A 25424-nucleotide genomic window follows, 5' to 3' on the forward strand; every position below is an offset into this window, starting at 1 on the left:
ATTTTGTTATTGTCTTGTGTCCTCTCTCATCTCTTCAAAGTGTTTTCTGAAAACTGTTTCCTCTCTCAGCCTCTGAGGTTTTTTTCTCACTTATCAAGTGTATCTTTCCCTATCTCTATTACAGTGTTGTGTCCTCAATGTTTCCACTTAGATAAACATCTCCTGAAAGACATTGGCTTTTGTTGTTTTTGTTTGCAACTTTGGGAAAGTTCTTGGTGATCTGAGGTGAGAAGTAATGAGAAAAATAGGCAGATAATTTGTCATTTTCCTAAGTCAAGATTTAGTGATTTAACCTCCACTTACTATCCAGTTTTTAAATAATTTAAAGATGATTTATTTTGTGTTATTTTTGTAAAAAAGCATTCTACCCATTTCTCTGCTAATTTAATTATGAAGCAGTTCTTTCAAATTTTGAATTCTCCACCTGTGGGGGTGCAAATGTCCCCATAGCTTATAGAATTGCCAATATCATGACACACGGTGATGAACAACAGACACGTTTTAGTCTTGAATACCCAGGGCCATCCTACTGTTTACGTTACTCATTTCTCTCATGTAAGAGAAAAATAAAGATACTCCCCATATATCTTCCATTTTTACCAATTTTGTGAGTCATTCTTTCTTTCCTACTCTGTTAGCTAACCCTGTAATAAATCATCAGGTCTTAGAGCTACAACTTCTTAAATACTGTGTCTCTTGCAATCAGTCTTGTCTCTGGTCCCTAGTCCCTTGCTGTTATCTCAGGCTTCTTATCGCTGATTTGCTCCTCCCCTCTTGTGTTTAACACTTCCATGACTTCTGGAAGAGAGGATAACAAATGTACACAGCAGGGCACACGTTGTCTTTCAGGCTTAGTTTTAATCTATAAATTCAACCTTAATCTTATCACCTGTCCTTTCTCCAGCCCCATCCTATGCCTGGAAATTTTGAACAATTGATCCATTCTGCATGCATTGCCAACTATTTGGCAGGCCGTCTGCCAGACCTTGGGGATACAATGATAATCAAGATAGATATAGTCTTGTCCTCCTGGAATGTGTAATCTACAGGAAACTATGGAATAAATCCACAGAGGTTAGACTAGAGTGTATCAAGTGCTACAGTAGAGAAGTTATGGCATGCTCTCAGGGGATGTAGAAGTAATACCTAACTTGGACTTGAAGAGGTCAAAGAAGACATGTTATATCCAAGTTAAGTCCTGAAGGTTGAGAAGTGCTATTCAGGTTTCACCAGTGCTTAGGAGTTGAGGACAAGGAGAAACTGCTTCAGGCAGAGAGAACACCATTTTCAAAGGCAAGAAAGAGCATGTAATTCATATTCAGAGAATAGTGAGTAGTTCATTGCAGTTAGAGCAGAAGTGGCTGAGTGAGCTGTGTTGGAAGGTGAAGCTGGAGAGATATATTCTTTAACAGTCAGACCCTTGAGACCATTACTTAGGCTGTTCCTTCTGTTGGAAATGTCCTTTCCACTCCTGTCCACCATGCAGCCTCCTACCACTCTTAGACTCAGCTTAAATATTATCCCCTCTGTACAGTTCTCCCTCCCCTTGCTCAGGGGTACAATTTTTATCTAACTCATACTTGGATTTACACTCATATCACAATATCTGTCTCTCTGACTACAGGGTCAGCTCATGGAGGGCAAACTGGATAATTTATTTGTCTTTATATCCTCCTTGTTTTAGCAAGGGAATGATTATGAAGGGTCCTTCAATCGGGAACGTTTGCTAATGTCATGCTTTTCTAAAGTGTCCTGTTTTTTCCATGGGTAATAAAACTTTTTTTAACTTAAGTCTTGGGCTGGGGTTGTGTAGGTGCGTGTCACTTAACTTTAACATATCCATATCCAGTGATATATGGGGCTAGGAAACCACTCAGTGGAGTTGTTTATTTGATTCCACAGGTTTATATAATAAGCAGGCATGGCTCTCAGGAGAAATGTGACCAGGGCTCCAAACTGCTCACTTTAAAGATTGAGTTTCTTGTGAGAATTGAATGAACAAAGTTTGGGAAGAAGGGTATACGTCAGGTGTGTTCAGTACTGAGAGTCAAGGGTTGAAGCACAGAAGTTGAAGAGTTGCTACTGGTTTCTCGTGGCAATTGATGCCAGAGTCCATCCTGGCCTCTCTCCTCGTAGCAGCCTTAGCTCCGAGAAAAGTGGCCATGAGTGAATTTGAAGAGCTGTATTAAAACTATCAGGGCCAGGCTTGGCAGGAAGCATTCTTGAGTGAGCCTAATATCAAAGGAAGATTCCACCACCTTCACACTGAGGGGAATACCATGCCTGGGGACTAACTGGCAGACCCTTGCCTCTCTGATGTGGGTGGTTATCAGGTTGGGGGGGTTTGATCACAGAGCAGATGGCCCACCTGTGGCTTTTTTTTTTAATCAGTAAGCCTCCAAGTTAGAAATGGTAACAACTGAGACACAGGGATCAGCAGGGGCAAATGCTTCTGTTAGAAATATATGTCAGCGAGACCATCAGGTTGTGCAGCCCCCCTGGAGTGTTGTTTAGTACTTCATTTAGTCAAGGCTCTTTATCGAGGATTAACTATATGCCAGACGCTTCTTTCATTATTTGGGATATAAAAGTAAAAAGTGAGGCAAAATGTTTGCCCACATGGAGCTTATTTTCTAGAAATAAATACGTATAAAATATCATTTTAAGTAGAGATAATTGCCATGAAGAGAGAAAGAACCAACAAAGTAGGGTAAGGAGGTAGGGTACGAGTGAGTCTGAGTATCGGGGGGGGGCTCATCTGAGAGAGAGTGGTCAGGGAAGCCTTTCTGAGGGAAGCATATTGAACAGAAAACGAAATGAAGTCAGAGCAAGAAGCACATGGGCATGTGGGTAAGAGTGAGCCCCACGGAGGAAGCAGTGCAAAGCCTGAGGAGGGAAGGAGACTGGCATATTGAGGAGCATTGTGGGAGCAGAGAGAACAAGGAGAATGTAGCAGGAGACAGTGCTGGAGAGGTGAGTAAATGATGGATCCTGAAGAGCCATGCAAATCTGGAAACCATCAGCAGGTGAGATTTATCTTTCTGAATAATCATTGACACTGTAACTGATGGTGGCAGGGGTGGAGAACTTGCATTAGTTTAAGCAAGAAAAGAAAAAGGAACCATTCACGTGGACATAGGTGGTCACAGTGGAGATGGTGAGAAGTGCTGCCTTGAGGATAAACTCTGAAAGTGAAGCCCACAGAATTAGATTAGATAAAGGTTGGGAGGAAAAGAGAAGAATCAAGATAGGAGGGTGAGAGCAAAAGAGATATCTCTCTAGGGCTGTGACCTTTGCATAGTACATCGTGATCACTGCTCATTTTTAACTGCACCTCTAAGAAAGATGCTCTTTGAGTCTCTGCCCATTAAGCCCTGAGCTGTGGATCTCTACATAAAGGCCTGGTCCTGTCGTGCTGATCTTCAGCTGCACTGGCTTTTAGCATACACAGCTTGTGTGGATTTCTAGGAGCCAGCACCAAGGGCACCTGACCCTTACTTCTGGGACTTTTATACACACCTAGGTTAGTGGAACCTTGGAGAAACAAGGACTTCCTGTCCATTTAGGAAAGCAGGAAGTTGTGGTTGCCATACTTTGGGGTAGGGCTTTTTTGTTTCAAGGTGATGAAACCTGGACTTACTACTTCCACAATATTGCACATAGGCATGAGAAAGTGCCCCAGATGGGTGAAGTATAAGCAGTGAGCTGAGAAAGCTTTAAAATAAACACACCCTCCCCTGCAATGACAACAAAGAATCCTTTGACATATAGTAGCAGAATCTCTGCAGAGAACGGCCAGCCTTCTGAACATGTTGGCCTTAATGAAAATCCCAGATGCTGTTTTTTTGTTCTTTTTCTTTTCCCAAAAAATATTTAAAGGTTTTGAGTTTTCATGGTTCCTCCCAAATATGCTCTTCTTTTTCCTTGGGCTGACTGCTAGCAAGCCTGATGTTTTCCTCTCTCTGGACTTAGAGGCTTAACTCAAAGTGGAGGTATTAGTGTAAAGCTTCCTGTCTCTACATGTCCAGATTGAATCATTGAATTGAGGTGAGATGCTTTTCACATTATCCCATCTGTCTCCTCTACCAAGTCCTGAGGAGAGAATTCTGGACACAAGCATTCAGTCATCAACTGGTTGGGAGGATAGTTGAAGCCACAGCCATTTAGCCTCTTCATCTGGGTCATAATGGACTGTGCCTGTGGATAAACTATATCTTTAATTATTTCATTAGTGAAGATTATATGTGAACCTCTCCATTCTTGTGTGCTTCTTACTTCAAGGATTGATCTTTCTTTTATTTTCAAAATTTAATTGACAGATTATAATTATTCGTATCTATGGGATACAATTTGATGTTTTGATACATCTATACATTGTAGGGTTCAAATCAGGTAGTTAGCATATCCATCACTTCATGCATCTACCATCTCTGCATGATGAGAACACCCAGCACCTCCCCTGCTCCAGCTGCTTTGTAATACACAACACCCTACTGTTAACTGTCATCACTGTACTGTGCAACAGAACAGAACTTATTCTTCCTATCTAATCATAACTTTGTATCCATTGACCAACCTCTCCCAATCCTCCCTTCTCCATCTCCTCCCTAGACTCTGGTAATCACTGTTCTACTCTCTACTTCTATGAGATCAACTCTTTTTTAGATTCCACATATGAGTGAGATCACGTGGTATTTGTTTTGCTGTGCCTGGCCTAGTTTACTTAATATATCTCCTTCAGGTTTGTCCATTTTGTTTCAAATAACATGATTTTATTCTTTTTTTATGGATGAATAGTATCCCATTGTGTAGATATACCACGTTTTCTTTCTTTATCTGTTGTTGGGCATTTAGGTTGATTCCAAGTCTTGGCTATTGTGGATGGTGCTGCAGTAAACATCAGAATGCAGGTATCTCTTTGATGTACTGATTTCATTGCCTTTAGATATATACCTAGTAGTGGGATTGTTGGATCATAAGCTAGCTATAGTTCTGGTTGAGGAAACTTCAGACTGTTTTCCATAATAACTGTACTAATTTACATTCCCACTAGCAGTGTGTAAGGCTTCCCTTTTCTCCATATCTTCATCAACACTTGTTTTCTTTCTTCTTTTTGATAATAGCCATTCTAATTTGAGTGAGGTAATAACTCATTTGGTTTGGATTTGCATTTTCCTGATGGTTAATGATGTTGATAATTTTTTCAGGTACCTGTTGGTAATTTGTATGTCTTCTTTTGAGAAATGTCTAATAAAGTCTTTTGTCCATTTTAATTTTTTTGCTGTTGAGTTATTTAAGTTCATTATATATTCTGGATATTAACCCATTTTCAAATATATAATTTGCAAATATTTTCTCCCATGAGGTGGCTTGTATCTTTACCCTGTTGCTTTGTTTGCTTTGCAAAAGATTCTTAAACTGATGCAAACATTGATCTTTTAACAGCATGAATATGGTTATGAACCAACAAAAAATTCTGACAAGTGCAGGAACAGGTTGGTGGCCCATTTTAATTGAAGGTTTATATGTGTGTAGGAGGCAGTAGTAAGGAAGATTAGGGAAAGAGATTTTTTCCTCAATATTCCTTCAAGGCAAATCAATACAAGAAGCTTATACATCCTTGGATGCTACATTCCTAAATGTTTTCTTTGGAGATTCTCATTGCTTTGCAGTTATCTATTGCTGTGTAAAAACTTGTCCCAAAATTTGGAGGTTTAAAACAATAAACATTTCTAATCTCAGTTTCTGTGAGTCATAAATCTGAAGGTGGCTTCTCTGGTTCCTCTGGTTCAGAGTCTCTCACAGTATAGCAATCAAAGTGTTGCTAGGGCTCTAGTCACTTCAAGGCTTTATCTGGGGAGGATCCATTTCCAGAGTTACTCATGTGGTTGTTGGCACACTCATGATAGCTGTTGGCTGGTGACATCCATTTCTTGCGTGTGGGCTTCTCCATAGGGGTACTCACAACATAATCATTTGCTTCCCCTAGATTAAGGGCTCTGAGAAAGAGGGACTGTTGTCAAAGAAGATGGAAGTCACATTTTTTGTAACCTAATCTTGGGAGTGATATCCCATCACTTTTCCTGTATACTGTTCATTAGACTCCTGTCACTAAATCCAGCCCACAGTTGAGGAGAGGGGATAACACAAGGGCATGAGTATCAGTAGGTGGGAAATCACTCCCACTGGGAGCTAATATAGAACCTCCTACAATACTAATTTATTAATTAATAAGCAAATATTTATTAAAGACATGCAAGAAAAGCTTTGCTCTATGAACTAAGGTTTTAGATGGGTCCAAAATGCAAAAACAAAGAGTATATAATGTGTTGTATTTCTCAAAATGTGATTTACAATCTATCTAAGAAGAAACATTTATACTTTAAAAATGTCCTACAATAACATCAGTATATACTAAGTGTTCAGACAATTATGAAGGTGGGAAAAACTCACCGTGGAGACAATTTAAGAACTATATTCAATCTAAGAGAGAGACATGCTCCCATCTGACACAGCTGCTACAGAGTGAGACATTAAAGGCTGACTATTGGAGACATACTTGGAACCAAACAGGAACCAAACCAAATAGCTTTACTCCTTTCTGAAATATTTCAGGATCCTCTCAGAGCCTGATTCCAACAATTCACCTCCATTCTATCCTCCCTCTATGCCACCCCCATACAAATTACGGGGTGCAAAGGAGAGAAAAGATGAGGGAAAGAGGATTTGTAATTCTAATGATGTGATTTTTTTCTAATTTTTTTTGGGAACTTTCTGTGGGAATTTGCTATGGAGCTCCTCCTATTTGTAACTGGAAAGTAAATGATGATTAGAATGATTTTTTTTTCTTTGTGCATATGTGTTTTAGAACCCTGTCCAGGGCCAGCTTTTCATTTTGTCAATGAGGAAAACAAGGTCCTGAAAAGTTCAATGACTTACTCACGTTCACATGAACTGAGAAGAGGGCAGGGATTCGCCATCTTCCAAACCACTGCTCTTTCTGTGACATCTTACTGCCTTCTACCTAATGTGCAAACACCATGGACTCCACCTGGATTTCTTATACATCATATCAGATTTCACCACAAGTCCAGTGACAAAGATTGTCCTTACATCATACTTGAGGAGCTCAGTCAGTTTTGAAGGTGATTCTTTTATTTGCTCATACCAAGTAGTATTAGTTCAGTTTTTTTGATAGCACTATACACACTAAATACCATGTATTTCAAGATTTAGGCCTTTCTTTCCAATGGAATACTCAATTTAAAAAATTAAATACATTTTAATAATGTATGCTTGCCACTGTAGAAGGAAGGGAGCACTAGAATTACATGAAATTGAAATGCAATTTGAATTTGAGTTTCAAAAAAGATTGGTTTACACTTCGCAATAATAGAAGTTCACAAAAACATTCTATTGTGTAACACTTAAAGTGGTTGTTTATTTCTGATGTTGTATATACTAAAATGGCACTCCAGGCAAAAATAAAACCCCAAACTTTTAAACTGAAGATTTAAGTAATAGAGTCTTTATTAAACCTATATTTTAAGTTTATGTTTATATATGAATTTAAAACAGTAAATCTCTTATCTCAATTCTTGAACTTCTTGTGCATTTTCCAGATGTCCTCCAGACATGGAAAGGAAATGAAATCGCATCACCTCTTAACTATTCCTTTATCCTCTCTGCACTTTCTTTTTATCCTCCTTAATTTTAAGAATTTATAGTGCTAGCTTGAACTTTCATAAACTGTAATATTTCTGTAGAAAGCGATAACAGCCATGTTAGATGCTGTGATTTTTTTAATAAAAGCGATACAGCATCTTTCCTTAGCAGAAATCTCTAACCAAAAATTAAAATATGGTTAAGCATTGCAGATCATGTTGATATCTGTGTCATTACTTTGTGAAGACTAAATCTGTTTAGAAGAATAATGGTGGGTTCTATTTTGCTGTGACAGAGTGATCTCCGGTGATACTGTCAAGTGAAACTGGTAACTTGAAATTAAATAAAGATTTGTGGCTGTAGTTGTACTGACTTATGAAACAACAAAACCTTTCATGAGCACCTATTAAGTCCCAGGGAAGATTGTAAGCATTTCCACAACCTTTACTGTGTGGTATATTTCCAAAGGCATTATATTATTACATATTCGGACTCTTCCGTAAGATATGATTGTCTTTACAGAAAGAAGAGGAAATCAGAAAGATAACATGACTTACTCATGATCACACAGTCACTGGGATTGGATCTTAGATTTTCTAAGTCCATGGCTGGCACTTTGCAACTTAAATACTTTTGGGTAAGGAATGGGGTGTCTGTATGCAAGAAATGCACCAAAAGCACTCGCTGACACACAAGTGAACACAAACACAGCTCGGACAAAGTGAAGTGTTCCTTCCGTGCTCCAGTTCTTCTCGGCCATTTGTTGTCTCTTCATCTCACTCTACTTTTCTATATTTGTGAGTTTGGCTATCTTTTTCTCCATAGATTGGATTCTCCTTTATTTGTTTTTCTGCCTGATGAAATTCTAAGCATTGTTTATGTTCCATCTCAGATATAATTAATTCATTTGGTAGTCTTTTGATTTGTATTGACTGTTTCCCTCCTTAGCCTTGGCCTCTCAAAACAATGCTATTTATACATGACTTTGGATGCTTTATCATATGGATATGTGTGAGAATGGCTCATGTTCATATCTGTCTCTTCTTAGGAGGGTCAGCTTTATAGGAGCAAAGAACATGGCTTGTTATTTCTGGGCTTTCCTTGGCTTGTACATAGGAAGAGATAGGTACACATGGAATGAATTTAATTAAGGATTTGTATGAGCAACTCATGGCAATGACAAGCCACGAAATAAAAAATTTACCTTTTCCTTCTTGCGCAGTAGGATTCTGAACTCCCTTAGATGATCAAGCAGCAATTGCAGAGCAGAGGGAGAATGGCAGACACTAGCAAAAGAACCAGTTGTGACAGGTGGTGGTAGTAAGAGTGACAGAAAGCAGAGATGTCTGAGGTTTCCCTTTACAAGCACTCATCCTACCTCACTTGCCTGCTTTATTATGCATCTTTCCTATTCAACTGAAAACTTCATGAGCTTGTTCCCCATTGTATTCTCAATGCCTAGCATCGTGCAGGGTTAGAGGAGGAGCTTAGAAATATTTTTTGACTGAATGACATGACAGTTGAGTCTTTTACAGTAAAAATAGAAAAGGAGAACACATGTCATGTACAGATTGTTTATTCACTGATCATGGTCTCTGCATAAAGTGTTTTGATTGTTAGTGTGTGTTTTCGTTCATTTGAATGGCTTATGCCTTTGTAAATTTTGTTTCCCACTTCCGTATGTCTTTCTGTTTTTAGTTACCTTTCTACGCTGCCAAAACAAAATAAAGCCAACAGCTGCCTCCACTTGTGTTGCCTTTAGTATTGTTTTACAATCTCTCATCTCTTTAACTATATCCTAAGTACGTTTTGTTGGGGAGGAAGGAATTTGCAGAGAAAGCCAAGTCAGTCAATCCTGTTTTAGCACAGTAATTTACTCTTAGATGTCTAGCGGTGGAACTAACTTACTTCAGTTCTTTCCCAAAGATTCTTTGCATGCTAAGTATCTTCTTCAACACCATCCTACTTATTCATTATTTTCTCAGTTTAAAATAAAATCATCACAGGGATGTTCCTTCCAGGAATATATATTAATTGGACCCATTTCTTTTTCTTTTCTTTTTTTTCTAAGTGGAGAATTCATAAACCTAAGTGGGAACTTTTATTTAAAATATTCTAGATGTAAGAGATTTAAATATACTTAAAGGGGGCTAATTAAATTTGATATGTACTCTCTCAAGGGAAATGAAACAGCAGCGTATGTGACTTTCATTAGCGACTTTGCCATAGAGATATAACCCAAAGTACTTAACAGGGAAAATTTGATGATTAATTTGATTGACTTTTAAATTGTTTGTTAGTGGGTATTATATACTTACAAAATACATCTTTTGTGTATTTTCTGAATAGCTGTCTTGGGAAAAAGGCAAGATGTTACTTATAGTAAATCAAACCTTGTCAACTGTTGGTAAGGCAGTCAGGGTCTCATGTCTCTCTGCATATACCAGACTGGGTCTCTTGATTTTCTCAGATCATGAGATGTGAAGAGAACTGTAATTAGTTGTCAAATTAAAACATCATTTCATGTAAGAATTCAGAATGGGGTCATCTTTGATACAATCACTATAATAGTAAAAGCCAATCTAATGTATATTCACAAAGAAATTGTTTAAAGAATAAGGAGGGAACTCTATGATATCTTGTAGACTGATTGTTATTTTCATCCAGAAAAAAAATAGTTACTAACATTTACAATCCCAAAGAAACCCACCACAAAGTGAACCTAAAATTTAATAAGGTTTGATTTATTATTTCATGATATTTTTGTTAACTATTTTCTTAAGTGAACACTGAAGTACAGTTAAATATAATTCATGTATTGCATGTTGCTTTTGTATTTCTTTAGCTTAAGAAAAGGGATTCAAATACCACTTGTGCCAAATGTATATGGACAATTCCCAAATTTGCATGTCTGGCCTAGACTTTCTTCTGTACTCCAGACTTGCACACTTGACTTATCTACTTTATGTATAGTAATTGATAAAGTTTGTATATTTGTCCCTGCCCAGATCTCATGTGGAATTGTAATCTCCAGTATTGTAGGAGGGGCCTGGTGGGAGGTGGTTGAATCATGAGGGTGGATTTCTCATGAATGGTTTAGCACCATCTGCTTGGTGCCATTCTTGTGATAGTGAGTGAGTTCTCGAGAGATCTGGTGGTTTAAAAGTATGTGGCACCTCCCCCCACACCTTGCTCCTGATTTTGCCATCTGATGTGCCAGCTCTCCCTTTACCTTTCGCCATGATTGTATGCTTCCTAAGTCCTCATCAGAAGCTGAGCAGGTGCCTGGTGCCATGCTTCCTGTACAGCCTGCGGAACTGTGATCAAATCAAACCTCTTTTCTTCATAAATTACCCAGCCTCAGGTATTTCTTTATGGCAATGCAAGAAAAGCATAGTACAGTAATAGACAGCTCAAACTTCAGACATCCTAAACCGAGTGCCTGGCCTTCCTCACCTCCATTCTTTTTTTTTTTTTTTCATCTATGTCCCTGCAAAGGACAAGATCTCGTTCTTTATTATTATTATTATTATACTTTAAGTTCTGGGATACATGTGCAGAACATGCAGGTTTGTTACATAGGTATACACATGCCATAGTGGTTTGCTGCACTCATCAACCCGTCATCCACATTGGGTATTTCTCCTAATGCTATCCCTCCCTTAGCCCCCACCCCCTGACAGGCCCTAGTGGGTGATGTTCCCCTTCCTTAGTCCATGTGTTCTCATTGTTCAACTCTCACTTATGAGTGAGAATATGCAATGTTTGGTTTTCCGTTCCTGTGTTAGTTTGCTGAGAATGATGGTTTCCAGCTTCATCCATGTCCCTGCAAAGGACATGAACTCATCCTTTTTTATGGCTGCATAGTATTCCATGGTATATATGTGCCACATTTTCTTTTTACTTATTTATTTATTATCGTTTTTAATTATACTTTAAGTTCTAAGGTACATGTGCACAACGTGAAGGTTTGTTACATATGTATACATGTGCCATGTTGGTTTGCTGCATCTATTAACTCGTCATTTACATTAGGTATTTCTCCTAATGCTATCCCTCCCCCTCCCCACACCCCGCGACAGGCCCCAGTGTGTGATCTTGCCCACCCTGTGTCCAAGTGTTCTCATTGTTCAATTTCCACCTATAAGTGAGAACATGCAGTGTTTGGTTTTCTGTCCTTGCTATAGTTTGCTCAGAATTATGGCTTCTAGCTTCATCCATGTCGCTACAAAGGACATGAACTCATCCTTTTTTATGGCTGCATAATATTCCATAGTGTATATGTGCCACCTTTTCTTAATCCAGTCTATCATTGATGGACATTTGGATTGGTTCCAAGTCTTTGCTATTGTGAATAGTGCCACAATAAACATACGTGTGCATGTGTCTTTATAGTAGCATGATTTATAATCCTTTGGGTATATACCAAGTAGTGGGATTGCTGGGTCAAATGATATTTCTAGTTCTAGATCCATTCTTATCCCCCTCATAGCCTTCGTTACCTCAGTTAATGACAACATCACCCTTCCAGTTGCCCAGGTCAAAACCCTGGAAGTTACTCTTGACTCTTCCCTTTCCTTAGCCTCAATCCATGGAGTTTCAGAATGCACACAGAATCTGACCACTTTTTACCACTTCATTCTACTGGTCGAGTCCGAGCCCTTATTATTCCTTGCCTGGGTTTACTACAAGAGCCTCCGAGTACTCTTTGCTTCAAAATTTGCCCTACTGCAGTCTATTCTGAGCATAGCAACCAGACTGTTCCTTTAAAAATAAAGGTATATTATACCACTCCTCTGATCCAAAACCTCAAGTAGCTCTCCATTTCAGTCAGAGTAAATGCCACGATCCTTACAATGGCTACCAAGGCTCTACATGATCTGGCCTTCCATTACCTCTCTGACTTTGTCTCCAACTACTCTCTACCTGGTTCATGCAGCTGTAGCCATACTGGCCTCCTTTCTGTTCCTGGAAAATGACTCTGCCTGGAAAACTCTTTCCTCAATACCCACATGGTTCACTGTCTTTTCTCCTTCAAGTCTTCCTTCAAATGTCATCATCTTAATGAGGGCTTCCCTGATGCCCTTTTGAAAAATTACCATCTGTGCCTCTAGAGTGGAAACAGCATATCTTATGTTCACATTCATGAGTCCTATTCGTGTTTTGGATAGTTTGTTTATTCTCTCTAGGTTTCAGCTTCCTCATTATAAATTTAGGGATATAAACAAAATTTTCCATAGAGCCCTTTGGGCTCTAATGTTTTAAAAATTCTATGAGACCAATTAGAACCTGCCAAACTGAGTAGTTAGATTTGATCTTGAAAGTCTATTATCAGTGAAGGAGATACAGGTCCCATTTTCCCCAAACTCAGCTCCTGTACGAAGTATTAAATACAGCATGAGATGTGTACTAAGGCAAATATTGCATTTCTGAAATAAGTCTAATTTAAAAGTGTGTTTGTTTTTGCTTGTCCCAGGTCACTTCGACTAACTGAATAGTTGGGAAGCCTTAAAAAAAGAAATAGAATTCTCTGGGTCTTGGTTTCCTCATCCATGAGGATACTGTGGTAGATGATCTCCAAGTTCCTTTCTAGATTTAGAATTCTTCCTTTAGAGGAGGAAAATCAGACATTTTCCCTCATAGTCATGACTGACTCTTCAACTGGTCTTATAAAATATTCATATGCAAGGTGATGACTAGAGACAAACTCCCTTGGCTTTGGGTAACATGGCACCATTTCCACTGAGTATGATTGTAGATATTTCTTATTATAGTTCTGTTCATATGCTTTCATACCACAGAGACCTCAGAGTTTAAATGAGTGCCACTGTAAGAAATATACCTGTGCATTTATTTTCAGTGTTAGATGGTTATGAAAAAGACAAAGTAGAATGAATACACTCAGCAGCTGCTTCATTCCCACGTGTTTGAAAGCTTCCTGTTAGAATTGAGAGTTTTATTATGTGTGACTATAATGATCAGAAAATCATAGATATCTGAATATTTTAATGTAAATACTCAAAAGGTTTTTGGAGGGAAGGCCCTTTTCCAGTCTAATGTGCTTAATACTTTTAATTCTGACAAAGATCAGTTTTCTGTTTTCCTTCACAAAGAATACTGGTGAATAACAGCCAACTTAAATTATCAAGTTAACAAGTCATTTTTTCTTTATGAACTCTACTTAAACATAATTATTAAACTATAATTTTTAATCAGTACTTAAAGACTATTTCTATATAGAATTGAAGCAAATAATATTTTGTAAGCAGTAACTTCTAGGTATATAACTACTTATGGATTCTAGGGTGTGATTATATAATTAACCAGAAAGATTGTATAAAAAAGACATTTTCTGGTTTTATTCTTCATGGAAGTGGCAGCCGAAAGGCATAAAAGTAACTTCTGATTTAATTTTGTTATTTGGAGTCATGGTGCTTTGAAATGTATGTTTCTGTTGTTTTCAAATGTTTTTGAGGTGTTATCTGACAAATTTACACCAAATTCCTTTGAGAATACAAAGCAAATAAGATTGAGATGACCAGTCTCCACAGGGCAAAGCCTGGGAACCTAGAAAATGAAAGCACAGATTCTCCAGAATACAACCATTCAACATCTGATTTCCTATTGGGTCATGTGACTAATGTTATTCATTCGTTCACTCATTCATTCGTTCATCAGTCAGTATTGTTCCAAGTTAGGCCTTGTTGAGACTTTGGGGATGTGATTATCTTGTTACAGGGAGTCTATCAGGAACAATGCACTAAAATGCCCAAGGATAAACCAAAGGATCTTTAGTGACATTGGTACTTATTCTAGTTCTTTTTCCATTTTGTAGAGAGCGTATTTTTGTGGAACTGTGAAACTAATTGAAATCATATGTCACCACTCTTGGTGTTTCCAGACAGGCAGACCAGCATCAGCTGTGCTAGAGAAACTCGACACTCATAAATGTTTTTCTCTTTATTACTAGGGAGGTTTTTAAGAAGACTAAAAGCTCATGAGTAGTTGTAGAGTCTGATAAACACTTTCAGTTATATATCCTGGGATTTTGTATGCTTTTTCCTTTAGCTAGAATTTAACTTTATTTCTCTTTAAATTTCTTTATCCTTATAAAAGTTATTTCTCTTCAATACACACAAACACATAATCTTGAAATGATAGAGTTCCTTCTTATTTCTGGCCAATCATTCCAGGCCATATTCTTGACCTCTTCCTCCAATCCGGGATGGGGTTCCATCCAGAAGCTTGAGGAATTTGATCTCAGTTGGCTATAGAAAGCTGTCTTGTTCTTGGCAGTTCATGTTTCCCGGGAGCTGGATGCTGCCTCTCCACCCCATGTCTCCTGGTTATTACTGCAAAGGGCAGACTTTCTAGAATAGTAGCAACAGCCCAACTAAGAGGATTTATTTACTTTCATCTTAACTGCACCAAAGCAAGTTGATTGGGAGGAAAAAGCCCAATTCTTGAATGTCTTCAATAAGGTTTGGTTGCTCTCATTAAAAAAAAAAAAAAAAAAGATATCTCCAAGAACAAGCTATGGGAACTAAGAATAACAGAGGAAACTGGAAATTCACTTACTTGGAAGGAAGGAAGGGGAAAGAAAGGAATAAGCAAGAGAAGAAAGAAAAATAAAGAGAAAAAGAGAAAGAGGAAGGGAGTGAGAAAAGGTGACGTGGCTGGTAACATTAGTTTCTGAAACCAGCTGGAATATTGTGTGTCTCTTAGCTTCTGCATAATGAATAAAGGTTTTCCAAATGATATAGGTTTGGTTCCAAGAGGGAGGAGGCCACGTTAGCGCTCATTCCTTCAGAACCACAGTATTGCAGGCTACACCATCTCACTGCCTATTTTCCTCGTCTGCCAAAGGGGAAGGGGGTGGAGTTCCCTTTAATTATTAACCTTTAAAATATCCTCTTTATTATTTGTGGTCATTGCAAAAGAAAAACTTACATTCGTCATCTCAGTCCTTATTTTAGTCCTTTCCTTCAGCCTTTCCCTGCTAAAACTTTTGCCTGAACAAAACCCCAAATTTAACAGATGTATAGCAATTGGACCAAAGAGAGAAAACCAAAGAAGTCAGATCCTGTGTGATACCCACCCCCACCCAGTAAATCACAGAAAGAAATCCCTGAGAATGCCCTAAACCTACCTCTTGGGGACCTCTTCTTGGCTGTATCAGAGGATAATATCCTAAATGGCTGCTTCTTGTTTTAATAGTTCCAAGGAGGCAAAATGAAGTTTATTCCTCTATTATATTTATTCCTCAATCATCTCTGAGCATTTTCTATACAATTAATTAAGGTTTCCATAATCAAATAAAAAATGCCTTATTAAGGAATTAGGAATAACAAATGAGAATGCAGACAAATTGATCTGAACTTTTATTTGGCTCCCTCGTGCTTAATTTTTGATGGATTATTGTTTGAATTTGTATGTCTTAGAATTTTCATGTGTGAGATTTACTGTGTGAATCTGAGTCAGGATGACACTGATGTGTGTTATGTTCCTCAGAATAGCTATAGGAAAGGTAAGCGTAGCTCTATCACCAAACTCTGAGGTAAGAAAATTTCTCTTGGCATTTCTTTTTTACTGGTGAAATAGAATATTGGGTTTTAGGGTTCAAGATCTGCTATTTGAATATGAAAACTGGTGTTTAGCATTGTCCTTATATGTATTAGGCATCTGGTGTTTGCTTCATTGATGAATGCCGATTGGCATGATAGAAAATATAAAATCAAATGAATGTATGAGACACAGTTTTCCTGCTAGTTCTCAGATGTTTGTCTTGAAAAACAATAAGAAAAGTAAGGTGTCTTATTACTTGTCTTGGAAATTCAAATTGATATGTGACTGAAATGATTGTTATTTTGACACATAAGGGATAAGCAGTCTTCTATGCCCAGTGATTAGTTTAGTGGCTACTTTTTGCTTTCTCTGACACATGTGTATGCCCAGAGAATAGAGGACTTGGTCAACATTCACGTTTTGGAACTATTTAGCTTCTTTGATTTTAGGAAGATACAACTAGGGATGCTATGTTTAATGGTATAACCACAAACAATAAGCTAGACATTTAATGAGCATATTGTGGGAATTATATTAAGGCTATAATTTAAAGCTAGTGCTGTATCTTCAGGAGACTAAAGAAATTAGCTTGATAAAACACTATGTAGTAAGTTTGATAAAACACTATGTAGTAAGTTTGATAAAACACTATATAGTAAGTCATTTAGGCTTTTTCTTTGCTGGGACAAGGAAGGGTTTCACATGACCATAAGTTTTTATAAGGGTGCTTTAGGATAAAATGGCACTATGGGGAAACCAATAGGCATGATGAAATGGCGCTGAATATTTTATTCTTTCTATGTGGTGAATTTCTAGTGCTAGATTACGTAATGGAAGGCATTAATGTACCTGACAAATTTTCTGGAAAATTATCATTTATCCTAATTGGAGTGAGTACACAGAAAAATAGACCACGATGGAAAGGACCAGACAGACCTATCCGTTGAAACAAGGTTTGTGTCCAGGAGTTACTCAGCTGTGAGCAATGAACATTGAAAAAAAATCACTTCAGGGGAAAGGATCCAACTGAACTGGGTACAGTGAAGTGAGTTGGTCCAGGTTTCTGAATCTTCCATTTTGATCCAGCTAGGAATGGAACAGACAATGAAGGGGAGTCCAACAAACATGAACCTATCTAAAGTCCAATGATCAAAGGAATTTGTAGGAAGCTAAAAAGTGATGCTACCACTTAGATCCAAATATGAAAGAAAACATAGCCAGAGCTAGAGCAACTGGGGTCAGAGTGCAGGTGTACAGGGGCTCAGATGAGACAAAAGACAGGTCACAAGAATACCTCAATACCTCAATTCTGAGATAGGGAATGATATGGTTTGGCTGTGCCCCCACCCAAATCTCAACTTGAATTGTAGCTCCCAGAATTCCCACATGTTGTGGGAGGGACCCAGGGGGAGGTAATTGAATCATGGGGGTTGGTCTTTCCTGTGTTATTCTCTTGATTGTGAATAAGTCTCATGAGATCTGATGGGTTTATCAGGGGTTTCCACTTTTGCTTCTTTCTCATTTTTGCTTGCTGCGAAATTGATTACAGGCTTACACCTGTAATCCCAGCACTTTGGGAAGCCAAGGCAGGAGGATCACCTGAGGTCGGGGGTTCGAGACCAGCCTGACCAACATGGAGAAACCCCATCCCTACTAAAAATATAAAATTAGCCAGGTGTGGTGGTGCTTGCCTGTAATCCCAGCTATGCGGGAGGCTGTGGCAGGAGAATCACTTGAACCTGGGAGGTGGAGGTTGTGGTGAGCTGAGATTGTGCCATTGCACTCCAGCCTGGGCAACAAGAGCAACACTCCATCTCAAAAAAAAAAAAAAAGAAAAAGAAAAAAGCAAAAAAAGAAGTGCCTTTCACCTCCCACCACGATTCTGAGGCCTCCCAAGCCATGTGGAACTGTAAGTCCAATTAAACCTCTTTTTCTTCCCAGTCTCAGGTATGTCTTTATCAGCAGTATAAAAATGAACTAATACATTAAATAGGTACCAGAAGCGGGGTGTTGCTGTAAAGATACCTGAAAATGTGGAAGCAACTTTGGAACTAGGTAACAGGTAGAGTTTGGAACAGTATGAAGGGATCAGAAGAAGACAGGAAAATGTGGGAAATTTTGAAAATTCCTGAAAATTTTTTGAGTGGCTTTGCCCAAAATACTGCTAGCAATATGGACAATAAAATTCAGGCTGAGGTGGTCTCAGATAGACATAAGGAACTTGTTGGGAACTGGAGCAAAGGTGACTCTTGTTATGTTTTAGCACAGAGACTGGCAGCATTTTGCCCCTCCCCTGGGGATTTGTGGAACTTTGAACTTGAGAGAGTTGATTTAGGGTATCTGGCAGAAGAAATTTCTAAGCAGCAAAGCATTCAAAAGGTGACTTGGGTGCTGTTAAAAGCATTCCATTTTAAAAGGGAAACAAAGCATAAAAGTTCAGAAAATTTGCACCCTGACGATGCAGTAGAAAAGAAAATCCTGTTTTTTGAGAAATTCAAGCCAGCTGCAGAAGATTGCATAAGTAGCAAGGAGCCTAATGTTAATCCCCAAGACTATGGGGAAAATGTCTCCAGGCCATGTAAGAGACCTTCAAGGCAGCCCCTCCCATCATAGGCCTGGGTTCCCAGGGGCAAAAAGTGGTTTCATGGGCCAGGTCCAGGGTCCCCATGCTGTGTGCAGCCCAGGACTTGGTGCCCTGTGTCTCAGCTGCTGCAGCCATGGCTGAAAGGGGCCAACGTAGAGCTTGGGCTGTGGCTTCAGAGGGTGGAAGCTCCAAGCGCTGGCAGCTTCCATGTAGTGTTGAGCCTGTGAATGCACAGAAGTCAAGAATCAAGGTTTGGGAACCTCCACCTAGATTTCAGAAGATGTATGGAAACACCTGGATGCCCAGGCAAAAGTTTGCTGCAGGGTTGGGGCGCTCATGGAGAATCTCTGCTAGGGCAGTGCAGAAGGGAAATATGGGGTCAGAGCCCCCACACAGAGCTCCTACTGGGGCACTGCCTAGTGAAGCTTTGAGAAGAGGGCCACTGTCCTCCAGACCCTGGAATAGTAGATGCACTGACAGCTTACACTCTGTGCCTGGAAAAGCCGCAGACACTCAGTGCCAGCCTGTACAAGCAGCCAGGAGGGAGGCTGTACCTTGCAAAGTCTCAGGGGTGGAGCTACCCAAGACCATAGGTACCCACCTCTTGTATTAGTGTGACCTGGATATGAGACCTGGAGTCAAAGGAGATCATTTTGGAGCTTTAAAATTTGACTGTCCAGCTGGATTCTGGACTTCCATTGGCCCTGTATTCCCTTGGCCAGTTTCTCCCATTTGGAATGGCTGTATTTACCCAATGCCTATAACTACATTGTAACTCAAAAGTAACTAGCTTGCTTTTGATTTTACAGGCACATGGTCAGAAGGGACTTGCCTTGTCTCAGATGAGACTTTGGACTGTGGACTTTTGGCTTAATGCTGAAATGAGTTAAGACTTTGGGGGACTGTTGGGAAGGCACGATTGGTTTTGAAATGTAAGGACATGAGATTTGGAGAGGTCAGGGGCAGAATGATACAGTTTAGCTGTGCCCCCACCCAAATCTCAACTTGAATTGTAGCTCCCAGCATTCCCACATGTTGTGGGAGGGACATAGGGGAAAGTAATTGAATCATGGGGACAAGTGTTTCCCATCTTATTCTTGTGATAGTGAATAAGTCTCACGAGTTCTGATGGGTTTATCAGGGGTTTCCACATTTGCTTCTTTCTCATTTTCTCTTGCTGACACCATGTAAGAAGTGCCTTTTGCCTCCTGCCGTGATTCTGAGTCCTCCCCAGCCACGTGGAACTGTAAGTCCAATTAAACCTCTTTTTCTCCCCAGTCATGGGTATGTCTTTATCAGCAGTGTGAAAATGAACTAATACAGGGACCCATACAAATGAGATGTATAAGTGGCCCCTGCTTAGAATATGGATTGGCCTCAGTTAAAAGATAGACCTAAGCTCTAAGATGAGAGTTTGACAGGACAGGCATATCTGTTAGTCAGGCTTATTTGAGACTAGGAATAGGGAGCCAGGCAGGACATTATATAATCATCAATTATATAATTAATCATTACACAATCTTCAATCAAATATATTGATCTTTCAGTGGACATTCTCTGACACGATTTTAAGTATATTGCATTTGCAATCTTTATTAAGCATAGGATTAGCTTTTTGGCCATGAAAACGCGTTGTTCTCTTTTACTTGCTATAAGAAATAGCTATGTTTCTTTTCATCCTCACTCATGAGTTCCAATACCCCAAATATTAATACAGGGAATATATTGGCCTCAAAATGCATTTCCTAAGTTCATTCATTCACTAAGCATTTATTGACCAATAATCACATGACAGATTTAATGGTAGGGTCTGAGAATAAAATGTTAATCTGGTGTGGGTGGATTTTATTGTTTGTTCACACAGCATTACTTCCCCTCTCTTCTACTGGCAGTACCCTTTTCATTTGAGGAAAACCTCCCTCCTCAATTCCAATTCTGGTAGGGCTGCCTATCACATGGCCCCACTGGTCCAGGCCAGATGGCTGGGAGTATGCTACATGACTGATTAGCCACAGTGGTTCCTACCTCTGGCTATAGCTATTGGTCCAAGCACTGGACCAATCTCAGAGCATTAGTCTAAACCCAGCTCAGATTTTGTACTTGGATGCTAGGAGACAGAGGATTTTTTTGTTTTGATTATTGAATTGTGATGATGTATTCTAAAGCTGTTTATAGCCAAACCAGCCCCCATCCTAGGTTCTCTCCTAACATTTGCAGGAAGTTATCGATAGTGAGAAAGAAGATCACTAACATATCAAGAGAAGTACAGGTGAAAGTTGGTGAGCTAGAGATGAAGAGAAGATAGAGATATAGAGACCATGGATGATGAAGGGAGCTAGAAATAGAAGAAAAGGAGCATAGAGAGAGAAGCGCAGGTAAGAGATGGAGATGGACAAAGAGAAAGAGAAGATTGGCAATTTCAAATAAGTATCTGGAATGCCTGAATATATAGGCAATATATCCACTTTTTATCGTACGTGAATTTCAGTAGGCTTTCTGTCACTTGCAACAAATGGAGACCTTGTTAATATCAAACAGACACAATTTTGTCCTCAAGGGACAGATAATCTACTGGGAAGGCCCAGAGTTAGGTAGGCAATGCCAAGGAGGTGGGGTAAGATCCGGGACAGATAAATGCAGGTGGTAGGAATGCATAGGAAGAGAAGCTGACCATGTGAGGGAAGACTTCTCACTGGAAGTGTCATTTGAGGTAAGACTGAAGCATCTCCAGGGGGTGGGTGAAGAGTGAGGGGAGTGCTGCTGGTAGAGGGAACAGAATGCTTGAAATTTCCAAGGCAAAATAATGCAAAACAAGTTTGAGAAAATGGAAGAAGTCCTGATTATCTCTGGGGGTAGTCAGCAAGGGAGGAATATTGAGAGATGACTCTAGAGAGGTAATAAAAGGGCAGATCCTGTGAGGCCTCCTAAAATGGTTAAGAATGTTATGGGTATATCACTTATTTGCTTTATATTAAGCACTAGCTATACTCCAGACATTGGGCCAGAAATTCAAGACAGAAGACAATAGTTTGTCTCTGAAGATTATAGTCCAATGACTTTTCTTGGATTTAAGTATTTAAAATTTGTAATAATTCAGTTTATTTTCTTAGGTCCTTCATATTTTCTCTTCCAAATGAACATTACTTCATCAAGAGAGTCAAGAGGAAAAATGAAAATGATTGTCAGATTACTCAAATATATTATGACTTTGACTCCTCAGTGCCTCAGTTTTCTCATCTAACATAGGTTAAAATGGGTAGAGGTGGCTCCTTCAGGGAATATGGAAATTAAGAAGCAGTACTTTATATGAATGACTGACGCTTTTCTGCAATTTTAGTTTTTGTTGAATATTCCAGTTTACAAACTCAAGAGTAAGCTGTCAAGTCTCATAGTTTGGCCATACAGGAAAGTAATAGAAACTGCCATACACAAAGGCCCCTAGTTCATCTTGAAGGGTATATCAAATCCTTTATGTTATGCTCAAAGGTGTCCACTGAATTGATCAATGCCGTTATTCCGACTGTGAAAGAAATTGCAGATTAATCAGTAGTATTGACAGAGGTGATTGTTGAGAATGGCATGTCCTGAATTATTTTTGTCAGATGAACATAGTAAAATATTTGCACAGAAATTCACCTGGCTACCATGAGACTTCAACTTTTTTGTTTTAAATCTGTTTACCCTGGAGTAAAGATTGTGAGGGTGGTAAATTAATCGGTGGCAAGGGTAAAATTGCATATGCTACAGAATTCTACTACACAAAAATCTCCTTATTGCCTCTTTTACCTAATGGCATTAATGTGGAGAGTGGAATGGTTGCCCTCACACCTCGAGACAAGTGCTGTTCAGGGCTTGATTAGATGAGGCCAGTCCTTCTAGTCACCTGCATCTCAGGCACTCATCTACTGAAGTGGTGAAATAATGACGACAATGCTATTATTAATTTAAAACTTGTGTTGGCAGTTTTGATTAAAAAATAAAGGAATTGTGGGACTAGAAGGGACCTGGAAAAGACAGTTAGTTCATCTTAGATATATAACCATTGACCCTGCTTTTTAGGATTTTCAGAAAAAGGAATTCAGAATTCAGTACTCTGTACTGGTAGGAGATGTGTTGATTCTTCATTCATTCACTTACTCTATTATTCAGCAATTACCTATACAGGGAATGGAAATGAATTGGGCAATAAGGCAGACATAATTTTTCAGCTTTCATGGAATTCAAAATCCAGTAAGGAGGAAGGGCAATAAAACAAGAAAGTTTGATAAATGATGACATATGTTATACTAAGCAAAGTATAGGGGGCCACAGGGGCCCATAATGGGGGCTTCTCTCACTTGGTCTAGGGGATTGGGGAAGGCTTGATGGAGGAAGTGAGTTTCAAGTTGAGTCTGAAACAAAAATAAGAGTTTTCAAGTGAAGTCAGGGTTTGGGTGGGGCAAGGAAAGGGGGAAAAAAGACAATATTCTAGGAAGAGGAAAAGCATGTGTGAAGGCCAGAAGATAAAAGTTTCAGGCAGTGTTCCAGAATCTCTATTGTCTTGGACATCAGGCTAAGGATGGCCTTTCCCATGAGAGGTTGTCTTCCTGTGTTTGTTTTCCGAATCATGCCTCATCCACATCATAAAGGTTTGCAAGCTAGTTGCACTCCTTTCCATGCTCGTTGCTTGGTGAAACTCCATCAGAGGCCTAGGCCTGGGCTTAGGTGCAGCTTGGAAGGAGGAATGTGGGCAGAGTTCTACCTGGGGTCTGGTGGCCCTGCAGTGAAAAAGTTAGTGATTAAGAGAGCAGGCTCTGACCTAACAAAATCTCGGCTTGGAGTCTCAATTCTTCTATTTCCTAAATTTATATAAATGTAACATGGAAACATTAACAAAAAAATATTTTTCCTATAGATTTGTTGTAACAAATTAATGAAAGAGATCCCTTGGTACAATTAAAGAAATCCCTTGGTACATTCTCAATAGGTATTATTATTGTTATTCTTGTTGTTATAATTTCTTTCTCATCTGATCTGAAGAAGCAGAAGTGAGTTTAATCACAGTTACTGAAGAAAACTATCATTTCTTACTTTCTATTCTTTAGATTTATTTCAAAATCATGACATCTTGTTCCCAGCCATTAACTTCACTATTTCAGCCACAGGTGGTCCATAAGTTGCCTGATGTGTAGTTCTGAGTTAAAATCCCTGAGTGTGTGTTTATCACTAATTTTGGGGAATATTGGAATATTGGAAGCCCAAATCTAATTAACATCTGGCAAGGTGTGTATGTTTCCAACAGCATAAGGCTGGTAATGGCATACCCCTCAAATGTGAGAGAAGATGGAAAGCATGTCATTGAAGTTCTGTTAGTGATAGTCACAATGACATCTGCTTTTTAGACCTGGATGCTGTTTTCCTGAAACTGGGATTTAATGCATTATATATTTTTCTCTTCTTGGGGGAGAATAATGAAAGCAGACCTAAAAATAAGCATAATCATGAAGTGCTGATTGTTTAAAAGGCAGAAAGGTCACGAAGATACAGGAAGGGAGAACCACAAGCTAGAATTACTAATTCTAAGCCCCAGTGGAAGATGAAGAGGCTCTTATTTATACATACTGGTCTCAAGTCTGAGACTACCCAAGATAAGAGGCATAAAGATCCCCATTTCAAATTACCAGGCATCTGTAGCTAATGACTGTATTCAGTTATAGTGCATATGGCAGGTGAATGTTCTCCTCTCCGACTTGTTCCTGCTATTATCCAGATAGCTACTCTTGTTTTTCATTTTTGCTTTTTTTCTTGCTAAAATCACAGAGCTGAGCAAAGTAGTAGCAAGCCATCGGGACCTGCTAATCAAATCTGAGAGACCAGGGCTCCAATCTAAGCTCATCATATGACTTAAGAGGCCCTCATTTAGACAGGATCTGAAAAGTCCCTTCTAAAGCCTTTACAAAGTGAGAATAATCTTCATTAAGTGCTACAGATTTCACAGAACAAAAATGGATTAGGGGCTTGTCACAGGAAAGATAATTAATGTGCTGGAGAGAAGTATAGGCAATGGAAAGAAAAATTTCTCCATAAGAAAAGAAAAAAAAATTACAACAGCCAGGGCGGATAATGATTAACGGTTAAGAAGCAGTTCCTGCTGGCTTCATTTTTACAGTATAATTAAGAGAGTGAGAGAGGTCGGGCGAGAAGAGACACATACACATGCACAAAAGAAAATAACTCACATACAGAAATACAATCTCAGAATTGAAAGTACATCAATAGTTTTTGTTGTTACATTAATATCTATTCATCTCTTCTTAATGTAAAAATTCATCTTTTCTTGTGTTGAAGTCCTCCAAAACATCTTGCCAAATTGCCTTTTGATATATTCTTGCTGAAAATATTGTTGTGTAGTGGGAAATTATTTTGAAATTATTTTCTAAGTTATTTTGTAAGCTGAAGAAGTCTTAGACCACAGTTTTTCTCTACTGTTTAATTCTGCTATCTTGCTTCTCATAGTTCGTGCTGAAATTGGTGTTATTTTAGGCCCTGAAGCAAATGGTTCTTTCCCCCTTTTCTAATTTCCTCCTTTCCAGACAGTGGGGCTTGGCTTTTTATCAAGGAATCAAATGCC

At 38.9% G+C, this 25424-nt stretch overlaps 1 long non-coding RNA gene across 1 annotated transcript in view; it reads left to right on the plus strand.

The window, feature by feature from the left end:
- LOC115935316 (uncharacterized) overlaps positions 1–21183 on the plus strand; it is a 78063-nt gene extending 56880 nt beyond the window's left edge. Inside the window, exon 4 of the long non-coding RNA XR_008667317.2 lies at positions 21032–21183. This is a non-coding gene — a long non-coding RNA (uncharacterized lncRNA). The remainder of the gene's footprint in view (positions 1–21031) is intronic.
- The last annotated feature ends 4241 nt before the right edge of the window (positions 21184–25424 follow it).

Source organism: Gorilla gorilla, chromosome 6 (assembly GCF_029281585.2).
Source record: "Gorilla gorilla gorilla isolate KB3781 chromosome 6, NHGRI_mGorGor1-v2.1_pri, whole genome shotgun sequence".
In the NCBI taxonomy this organism is placed as follows: Eukaryota; Metazoa; Chordata; class Mammalia; order Primates; family Hominidae; genus Gorilla; species Gorilla gorilla.